Here is a 9,890-nt window from a genome sequence, read left to right on the forward strand (position 1 = left end):
AAAAATTGTCTTACCTGAGGGCCATCTATGGCAGACAACTACTCCCAACACATGAGAGGGGATAATGAGATCATTCTTTTTCTCAATTTCGATTGAAGCTGGTTTAAAGGTAAAAAAAGGGTAAAGCACCCTGGACGATTAAGTCCAGTCAAAGGCGACTATGGGGTTGCGGCGCTCATCTCACTTTCAGGCCGAGGGAGCCGGCGTTTGGCCAGCATGACTAAACTGCTTCTGGCACCACTGGATGCTGTGACAGAAACCAGAGCGCACAGAAACGCGTTTACCTCCCCACTGCAGCAGTACCTATTTATCTACTTGCACTGGCATGCTTTCGAACTGCTAGGTTGGCAGGAGCTGGGACAGAGCAACGGGAGCTCACCCCGTCGCGGGGATTTGAACTGCCAACCTTCTGATTGGCAAGTCCAAGAGGCTGAGTGGTTTAGACCACAGCGCCACCCACGCTTGGGGCAGAGGGACACATCAAAATGCAACCTTCCATAAGTACAGTACCGACAAAATAGATACAGGTTGTGACGAATACTGTGTGCACACCACTTCCTAAACCACTGGAGGCAGAGTAGAGTGTGTACACAACCCTAGTTTTCTCCATTTTGGAACGATGTCAAGCCTTTTCAGCCTTTCAGCCACCACAGGAAACTGGTCCGATGAACCGGCCTCCTCCGCTACCTCCCCGCTTCCTCTCTCGCCTTCTCTCTCGCCCTGCCTCTACTCTCCATAGCGTTCCTTTGCTCAAATTCCCAACTTTGGTCAACATGTCCTCCCACTAATGCGTCTCTTTCCCCCTCCCTCTCTCCCCGCGCAGTGCAACTTTTTCAAGCGGACCCGCTACTACCAAATCATGCCCAAGTACCACGCCATCCGGATCCGGCAGGAGGAGCGCTACCAGCCGGCCGGCGGCTTCCTGGCTCCGAGGCACAAGAAGCAGTGGGTCACGAGCTGGCAGGAGACGGGAGTTACTACTGACGCTTGCCTCCCTCTCCCCCCACCCCTCCACCCTCGCCAGCTGCTTCACTCCCTTCTGGACTTGGCGTTGATCAATGACAAAACTGCTATTGAAACCCTAAGTTACAGACCCAGGTCGGTGACCACGACCAAGAGCTTTTTTTCTGGACGCAGCGATCTTAGGGAGGGGATGTTCCTTGCTAGGTGGCGCTGCTGGGATGAGGGGTGGAGAAGCTTTTCCAGTCTTTGTGGGGCAGCTTGGTGGGGCCCAAGGCAAAGAATGGACAGAGCAACAGGTGCGGTTCTCACCTTTGTGCAACAGGCTGCGTTTCCAGCCACGCAAAAGCTGGAGGCTTGCGCCCATGAGCCCTCTAACTCTCCATCCCGGTTCAAGGACATCTGCCAGCCAGGAAGGGGGCTGAGCAGAGCTGGGGTAGGCTGTGTCCCAGTGAAAGTCTCGAGGGGTCTGCATTTGGCACCTGGGCTTGAGTCCCTTTACCCTCACCCCCCCCCCCCGAAATACAAAGCTCAAAGGGGCAGCTTTTTCACTTACACCAGTTATTTTATTTCCCCACCCACAACCACCAACAGGGTCCTGAGGACTGCGTTTCTGTGAGGTATCACAATCAGCTTAGCTTTATCTGGACGCACTGCCACTGTTGCGGTGAGATCGAACGCAGGAGAAGATCCCCATGCTTCTTGCACTGTAGAACAAAGGCTTATGATTATGATTATGATGATGATGATTATTGCCCTTTCTCCTCGCCTTGCCCTCACTCCAGAAGCTTTGAGTACTTGGGTTGCTAATGTGGGAATTGCTTTAAAGTGATTTCTTTTTTTCTCGTGGGGGGAGCAGATACGCCGACACAGCTCCTTGTCGAGGGTGCAAGGGTTCCCAGGTACGCCTCTGCCTCCCATCCCGGCAGCTTACAGAGTCATGCCAGCTTAGTGGTGAGACTGTCTCAAAGAATTGTAGAATGGGAAGGGATCCCGGGGGGGTCATCTAGTCCAACCCCCTCCAGTGCAGTAATCTTTGCCCAGTGTGGGGCCCTGAGATTGAGAGTCCTCGTGCTCTACCAACTGTTCTCTGGGCAGCCAGAAGGTCCTCTTATGCAAACTTTGGGAACATAGGAAGCTGGCTTTTATTGAGTCAGATCCTTGGTCTATCTAGGTCTGTATTGTCTACACTGACTGCAGCAGCTGCCCAGAGTTTCAGAGAAGGTCTTTTCTCAGCTGCAGCTGGGGGTGAGGGTTGAACCAGGCACCTTCTGCAGACACTTGTGCAAAACCTCTTGTGCATGGACAGCCGCGTGTGCCATGGTGTGAGTTAGCTTGGCTAATGCAGATGCGTACAAGCAAGCTTTCATGTACTTTTCACTGATAGCATTATCTTTGATGTTTACACTTTCTTTCACCCCTTTGGTTCATTTTTTTATCACTTAGAAACAGGGCCGTCTTAAGCTATCCTGCGCCGTGGTGCAGGGATCTCTCCGGCGCCCCCACGCCCCCCATCCTTTGGCAAACAGCGCCCGCTCGGGACCCCTCGTGTTCCTTCCCCCGCCCTGCGCCCTACTCCAGTCCTGCGCAGCGGCAGGCTGGAGAAGCGCTCAAAGGAGCAGCGGGCAAGTGGCGTAGCGTGGGTTGTCAGCACCCGGGGCAAGGCAAGTAATTTGCGCCCCCTAACCCAACCAGATGCCTAAGGGAAATCTGCAAGCAGGATCAAAGCATAACATCACCCTCCCCTTCTGTGGATTGCAGGAAGCATTCTGCTATTGAGGCCAAGCTGCTTAAAGCACAGGAACCCCTTTGAACCAGAATGGGAAATATTCTCTGCATGAGCAGGGGCAAGTGAGGAGCAGAGAGCAGTCATTTTGTCATGTAGGAGGCCACTAGCCCTTTAAGACAAACCTTGGATGACCAATTGAGGAGCGGATCGAGGCCGCTTTTGTGTGCATGCACACTTCTTCAGATACACTGAAATAGAAATCACCAGACCCTTAGGTATAGTGAGAGGGTGGGGAGGGGTATTACTCAGAAGGGTGGTGGGAATGGGTGATTGGCTGATAGGTGTGGTAAACCTGTTGACAACTTAAGGACAGCAATTGGTCTTACAGGACCAATTTCAGTGTATCTGAAGTAGTGTGTGTTATTTTATGTGCATGCACACAATAGCTCATACCAAGAACAAACTTAGTTGGTCTCTAAGGTGCTACTGGAAGGAATTTTTTTAAATTTTGTTTTGACTACAGCAGACCAACATGGCTACCTACTGTAACTAGAACACAGAGGAGAATGCATTAATATAAGCTACTATTATTATCACAACAATTGAAACGCAATACTCAAACGGTTTAAAGCAAGCAGAGAAACTCCCAGTTTGTCTTTTGGTTCCTTAGGGAAACGTGCAGAAGGAACAATTAACCAGAAACAGAGTATCAGCAACAATAGGCAAAGTTAGAAAACACCACCTCTTTTCAGAGGCTCTCAGATTAGGAGCATCTCACTCACCTCAGTCTGAGAGAGAGAGAGAGAGAGAATTATCCTAACGTGGAAAGCTTTTCCTACACGGCTCCCTGCGTCATTTGCTGGTGGGGAGGGGGGAGAGCCTGGCTTTGTGCATTAATGCAGGCTGGGGGGGTGTTTTCTTAAAGGCGAACGTGTGCCCAAAGTTGGTGCGCCGTCTTTGGGGCGCGCGAGCCAAGGTGCCCTCCTCCTCTTTCTCCCGTCTCGGGAAGCCGAGGAGCTGGCCGGGTTGCAATCGGGAATGGACAGCACGGCAGGAAGGGGCTGGAGCCCAGCGCCCGAGTGGGAGGATCCGCTGCAGGAGCGGACGACGCGGGGGCGAGAGAGGGTTGAGGAGGCGGATCGAGGCCGCTGGGTTGCCGAGGTGCTGCTGGGGAGGTTGCGCGCACGGCGCACGGTCGGGTGCGCTCACCCAGCGCTGGGGGCCGCTTTTGGAGAGGGGCCCGGCCAAAAACAATATCCGTCCTTCCCAAAGACCCCTTGGCTCCTCATCTGCTCATCTGCTCCCGGCCTCCACCCCTGGCTTTCCAGAGCGGCAGGGGCAGAGAGCTGCGGGGCTCTGCGCGCCCTCCAGTGCTCCCGGGACAGGATGCGAGGGCGGCCAGCTCGCAGCCCGCCCGGGAGTGGCATGGGGCGGCAAAGGCTGTGCTGCCGGCGCGCGAGCGCCCGGCCGCCAGCCCGCCCGTGGGGGCGGGGGCGGGTTGGGGAGGGGGGCGCCCGTATGCCAGCGGGGCTCACGGGGGGCGCCCCTGGGGGCCCGGCGCCCTGGCGCGCCGCGCCACTAGCCCCTATGGTGAGACGGCTCTGCTTAGAAACCAGGGATTCCTACATTCTTCCTTTGGGGGCTTGCTAAAGATGACACCCGCCTGTCTTAATTCTCTTCCCTCCGACACACACATATGCACCCAGGGCTTGTTATAGACATTACACTGAACGCAAGCCATCTCGGCACATGTACAAGTGTTTGTGTGAAAGACAGGACACAACTTGTTGATTTGTACAGCTCAGCTGTTGCACGCATAGACTGCAGGGGTGCCAACTTGAATACAATATTGTGGGGCCCAGGTAAGCCCCGCCCTGCATAATCGATCATATGATGCAGTGTGCACACACCTCATTTGAATGGGAATGCCAATCAACTTTACAGGGGCCCGGACCCCTCAAACATTTTATTGTGGGGACCGAAGCCCCCACAGCCCCTAGGAGAGGCTCCAATGATAGACTTACTGAATGTTTTAGTTACAGGTAGGTAGCCGTGTTGGTCCGCCATAGTCAAAACAAAATTTAAAAAATCCTTCCAGTAGCACCTTAGAGACCAACTAAGTTTGTTATTGGTATGAACTTTTGTGTGCATGCAAGTGTATCTGCATGTGTATCTGAAGAAGTGTGCATGCACACGAAAGCTCATACCAATAACAAACTTAGTTGGTCTCTAAGATGCTACTGGAAGGAATTTTTTTATTTTGTTTGACTTACTGAATGTGAGTAACTACAAATGTACAAATCAGCTACTTGCGTACACAGACTGTACACTTGTTGGATGTAATGTGGGAACGACCCTAGGCTAAGCATAATTTGCAGAGAAGGTTGAATGGACTTCAGTTCCCGTGCTATGGCTTCAGCCTCCTTCCCCAACCCCATATTGCTGTACCGTAAAAACACTGGATGTATTGCCACTGGAGCTCTGACTATGCCCAAAACTACTGATCCTTTTTTAGTCACTGTGTTGCTTCTTGTATCTCCTCCATGATTCTTCGGAGGGAGAGAAAGTGGTTCTTACTGTGGTGCAGCTTCTTAAGGAGCGCAAAGGAGACTTGAAATACGGGGAGCGAGCAGAAATATTATGATGATTCCTTTCGAAACCCTTTCTGCTCATTCTGTCAGAAACGATGTGAAAGCCACTTTCTGCACTTTGGGGAATGCCAGGGAAGGGGGCTCTACGCAGGGCAGGCTTGGTGTCTGAGGAGGCCCTGGGCAATGTACTGTGTGGTGGGTTCTCTCCTTGATCTGCGAGCCCCGGTTGGCTTACCTCTGGAGCAGGGATTATTCTCAAGGCAGCAGACCAGATCCTGGGTCCCCCTACTCCCGCCAACCCACTCAGACAGGTGGGTGAGGCCGCTTACCTGTCAGTCACCTGATATCACCATGGCATCGTGTGACCCATTTTTCCTTCGCAGCGTGGCTTGCGTTTGAGCCGCACTGCCGAGGAAAACCCAAGCAGCCGATCAGCTGGTTTCAAGTCATGCTTCCTGCAGGGATCTGCTGTGCTCATGGAGTTCAGGCTTGGTCAGTGGCACCTAGAAAGCTCCGCAGCAAAGCACATCCCAGTGCACTTGAAGTCAGCACCTGCCAGCTGATTGGAACTGGCAGCAACCACCCCTGCCAAGGAGCTACTGGGAACACACCTCAATGCACCTCTATTATGACCTCAGGGGTGCGGCTGGTGGGCATAGTTTGGGGGACAAATTGGGACCCGTGCTGGACCTAGTTAGGCCCAGGAAGTTGCCCACCCCTGGTTTACTTCTGGGTGACTGTGCTACAGGTAATATGGGGAGCTGGGTCTAGCCAGCAACTGAATTCCTCACAGTGCCTCACAGGAACACAATGCCATGAATATTAGGTGAAGTGTAAATGTAACTAGAACTGTTTTGAACGCCTGGGCAGGTTTGTTTGTTTTTTTAATGAAGAGTTCCAGAGCAAGTGTCATTCATGGGCCCTACTGAGGCGCTAGCTGCCCCAGGATACTGATGGTCTTCTTGGCCAAAACAATTGGCCCTGAAAGATGTGTTAGTAATAGAGGTGTCTCTCTGTCTCTCATAACTGACCAGCTGCAGCCAGTTCATGGGGATGGGGCGTTTGTGAGTGCCAAGAATGAGCAGGCTTAAAGCTCCCGTTTCAGACATTACTCAGCGCTTGCGGGGAAAGGATGCGTTGGTAGGGACAGCCTGCATTTCAGTGGAATACAGCAAGGCAGAACGAGACTTGCTCCCCGCTTCTCCCAGCCGCCATTGCCCAGCCGCCATTTTGAATCTTGAGGAAAAGCTGGCCTTGTGTGCTTCACGTTCCGCATCAGAAAGGGGTGGGGTTTGAGGGCAACTGCTTCTGCGATTGGGCAGCACAGCTGCCCGTCTTGCCAAGAAGTAGGTGCTCATGACAGTTCAGTCTGCAATAGTTTCATTTCAAAACATCCCTTGCCCATGTCTGACTCGGAGAACTTACTGAAGCTGGATTTGGGGTTCTTTATAAAAGCATGTTTCCGTTTTCAGGTTTCATATCTAAATATACAGTACAAAGTGTTGACCAGTGCCCTCAATTTATGGCCCTGTTCATAAGACACAGTTCCTCACTGTTTTACAAGTGTGGTTGGCACCAATGCACACTACTGATCTGGGCTGCAAAAAAGGGGGGAGAAAATCTGAAAGATCCCCTTCCACACATCACAGTTAAGGAAACTATAGTTGTGTAGAATATCAGAGAATGAGCACCCCCCCCTCTCATCTCCCAGCTGTATATTAAATTATTAAGAATGTACTTAACTATAGCTATGTGTATATAAATATATATATATATTTGTTGCTCACTGGAATTTACCACTGTTTATGGTACTGGAAGTCTGGAATCATTGTGCCTTGGTTGTAAATAAGCTTGAGTGGCTATTTTATTTTATGAATAAAAAAAATGACTCTGATTTGTAACTTGCGGCTTCAGCATTTTGTTTTAATTCAATGAATTAAATGAGCTCACTTCAGCAGCCTCCGGTTTATGTTTGCCCATTTAAAGGACAGACTCTGCTGAAAAAATTGTGGCTTTGTTGGCGATGACTTGGGGTACACAGAAGTATTCCATGAACGCAGGATAACATCCCTGACTTGAGTTGATCACCTCTAAACAGGGGCTCCCAGTGAGAAGACAATTTGGACAAAGGGCTTAGCCAACCCATATAGCCCAGTCAACACACCCAGATCGAATAGAACCAGGGTAAACAATCCCAGCTCTCCCAGTACATCTGGGAAATGGTAATGGTCTTTAGCACTTAGGTAAAAAAAGGTAAAGGACCCCTGAATGGTTAAGTCCAGTCAAAGGCGACTATGGAGTTGTGGGGCTCATCTTGCTTTCAGGCTGAGGGAGCCGGCGTTTGTCCGCAGACAGCTTTCTGGATCATGTGGCCAGCATGACTAAACTGCTTCTGGCACAACAGAAAACCGTGACGGAAACCAGAGCACACAGAAACGCCATTTACCTTCCCACCGGAGTACATAGTTATCTACCTGCACTGGCGTACTTTCAAACTGCTAGCTGGGCCAGAGCAACGGGAGCTCACCCCGTTGCGGGGATTCGAACCGCCGACCTTCTGATCGGCAAACCCAAGAGGCTCAGTGGTTTAGACCACAGCGCCACCCGCGTCCCTTTAGCGCTTAAGCCTGTGTGTCTCTCATTTTAGATATCGGTGCATACCGTGTTTCTCCTAAAATAAGACATGGCCATAAAATAAGCCATAGCAGGATTTCTATGCATTTGTGAAATATAAGCCATTCCCCGAAAATAAGCCATACCCCGAAAATAAGCCATAGTGATGCGGCACCTCCCATTAAAACAGCCTGGAGAGGCATGGTTATGCAGCGTACTGATGCGATGCGGTTAAAATAAGACATCCCCTGAAAATAAGCCATACTGTGTTTTGTTGAGGAAAAAAAATATATAAGACGGTGTCTTATTTTAGGAGAAACACGGTAGTATCTAAAAAGTCTGGGGTAAGAGTTCCATTCCTAAGAAGAGGGTTATTCCACATTATACAAAAGAAAGAAGTCCCGTGTTTCTGATGTTACATCTCTTAAGTCATATTTTATATGTAATGGCCCAGCTATATATGATTAAAGAATGCTAAGAGACTGCCGTAGTTCAAAGGGTGTTGAAATAATGTGGACTTATTCCATGAACAGAAGTTAGCACAATTTTTCTCATTCATTGTTGTCTTCCCATACATGCCGGGTTTCACAAATAGAATTGTAGAATCTTAGGGTTGGAAGGAACCCTGAGGATCATACTAGTCCAACCCCCTGCAATGCAGGAATATGCAACTGCCCCATATGGGGATCAAACCTTCACTACCTTGGCATTATCAGCACCACGCTCGAACCAGGCTGGGCTATCCAGGCTGCCTTGTTTACCAGTAATACTTGTGCATGGGCTCTGGCGGTCCAGGCGACAGCTTGCAACCCAGCAAGCCACCGGCTTCATGAGCAGAAATAAAGGGGGCATTACTCAAACAGCAAAGGAGGTGGAACACGTGAGCTCTGACCAAAGGGAAGTGCAATTAATGAAATATCACCTGATAGCAGTGAACGGATAGTCTTGTGAGCCATACAGCTCACAATCCCATGTAACTCATGGATTTATCAGAGGTAGGAAGAGGAAGTGCAGGAGAAAGTTTGATAAACTAAGGAAAGAAGGAGCTCACAATCAACCCAATCATGTCTGTGTTTTACTCAGAAGTAACTCTCACTAAACCTTAATGATTAATCATTGATTTATTAATTATCAATTTGTACGTAGTATAGTATTTTATTCTGGAAGCTGCTTTTTGCTTTGGAGAAGCATCACAGAAAAGTTACGAATGCATCCAGTCTTCCTAGTTTCTAGCTCACTGATAACACCAAGGTTGCAGGTTCGATCCCTGTATGGGGAAACAGCTGCATATTCCTGCATTGCAGTGGGTTGGATGAGACAACCCTCGGGGTTCCTTCCAACTCTTTTATGATTCTGTGACAGCAGCCTTCGCAAGTGCACTTACAAAGCTTTTGCTTATCAATAGCAAAGCTGGTATTTCTCTTGGGCAGGCGATCTGTGACCGAGACGGAGCTCTTGCCCAGCCTTAGCAAACAAGCTCTCAAAAATTACCAGTCTGCAAAATTATCTTGCCCAGGTGGATTCCCAAAACGCGGTCCACAGCCCAGCAGTGTTCCTCAAGTTTCATTCAAGTGGTCCATAGAGTGTTGGCCAAGAACACTTACAATCTGAGTTCTTTGGAATTCAAATTGTAATTCCATAAAATACATACAATATAATCAGTGCTGGATTTACATATAAGCTATAGCTTAGGGCCCCACTCTCTTGCCCTCCCCCAAAGAAAAAAAAACTGGATTTACATTTCCAAAATATAAGATAAAAAACAAGTAAAATAAAACCTACATACAGCAAGTGTTTTGTGTTGTGTAGGCTCCTATAATGTAAGTATGATGCTAGCTTGCTCCCTAAAATATCACTGGTTTGCTCATTTCTATATATAGGGTGCCTACATTCTGCATGTGCAAATGGCTTTTTTAGATACATATTAGGTCCATAAATTACCATATAGCATATATTCAACACCAAAAACAGCGGCAATTTGTTGTTGACAAAGGACA

The 9,890-nt window shown here is 49.5% G+C and overlaps 1 protein-coding gene across 1 annotated transcript in view; it reads left to right on the top strand.

Moving 5' to 3' along the window:
* Positions 1–961, top strand: part of ITGA3 (integrin subunit alpha 3) — an 86,130-nt gene extending 85,169 nt beyond the window's left edge. The window contains exon 26 of the mRNA XM_033169615.1: positions 824–961. The gene's annotated coding sequence lies outside the window, so the exon portion shown is untranslated. The remainder of the gene's footprint in view (positions 1–823) is intronic.
* The last annotated feature ends 8,929 nt before the right edge of the window (positions 962–9,890 follow it).

This window comes from Lacerta agilis, chromosome 14 (assembly GCF_009819535.1).
Source record: "Lacerta agilis isolate rLacAgi1 chromosome 14, rLacAgi1.pri, whole genome shotgun sequence".
Classification (NCBI taxonomy): Eukaryota; Metazoa; Chordata; class Lepidosauria; order Squamata; family Lacertidae; genus Lacerta; species Lacerta agilis.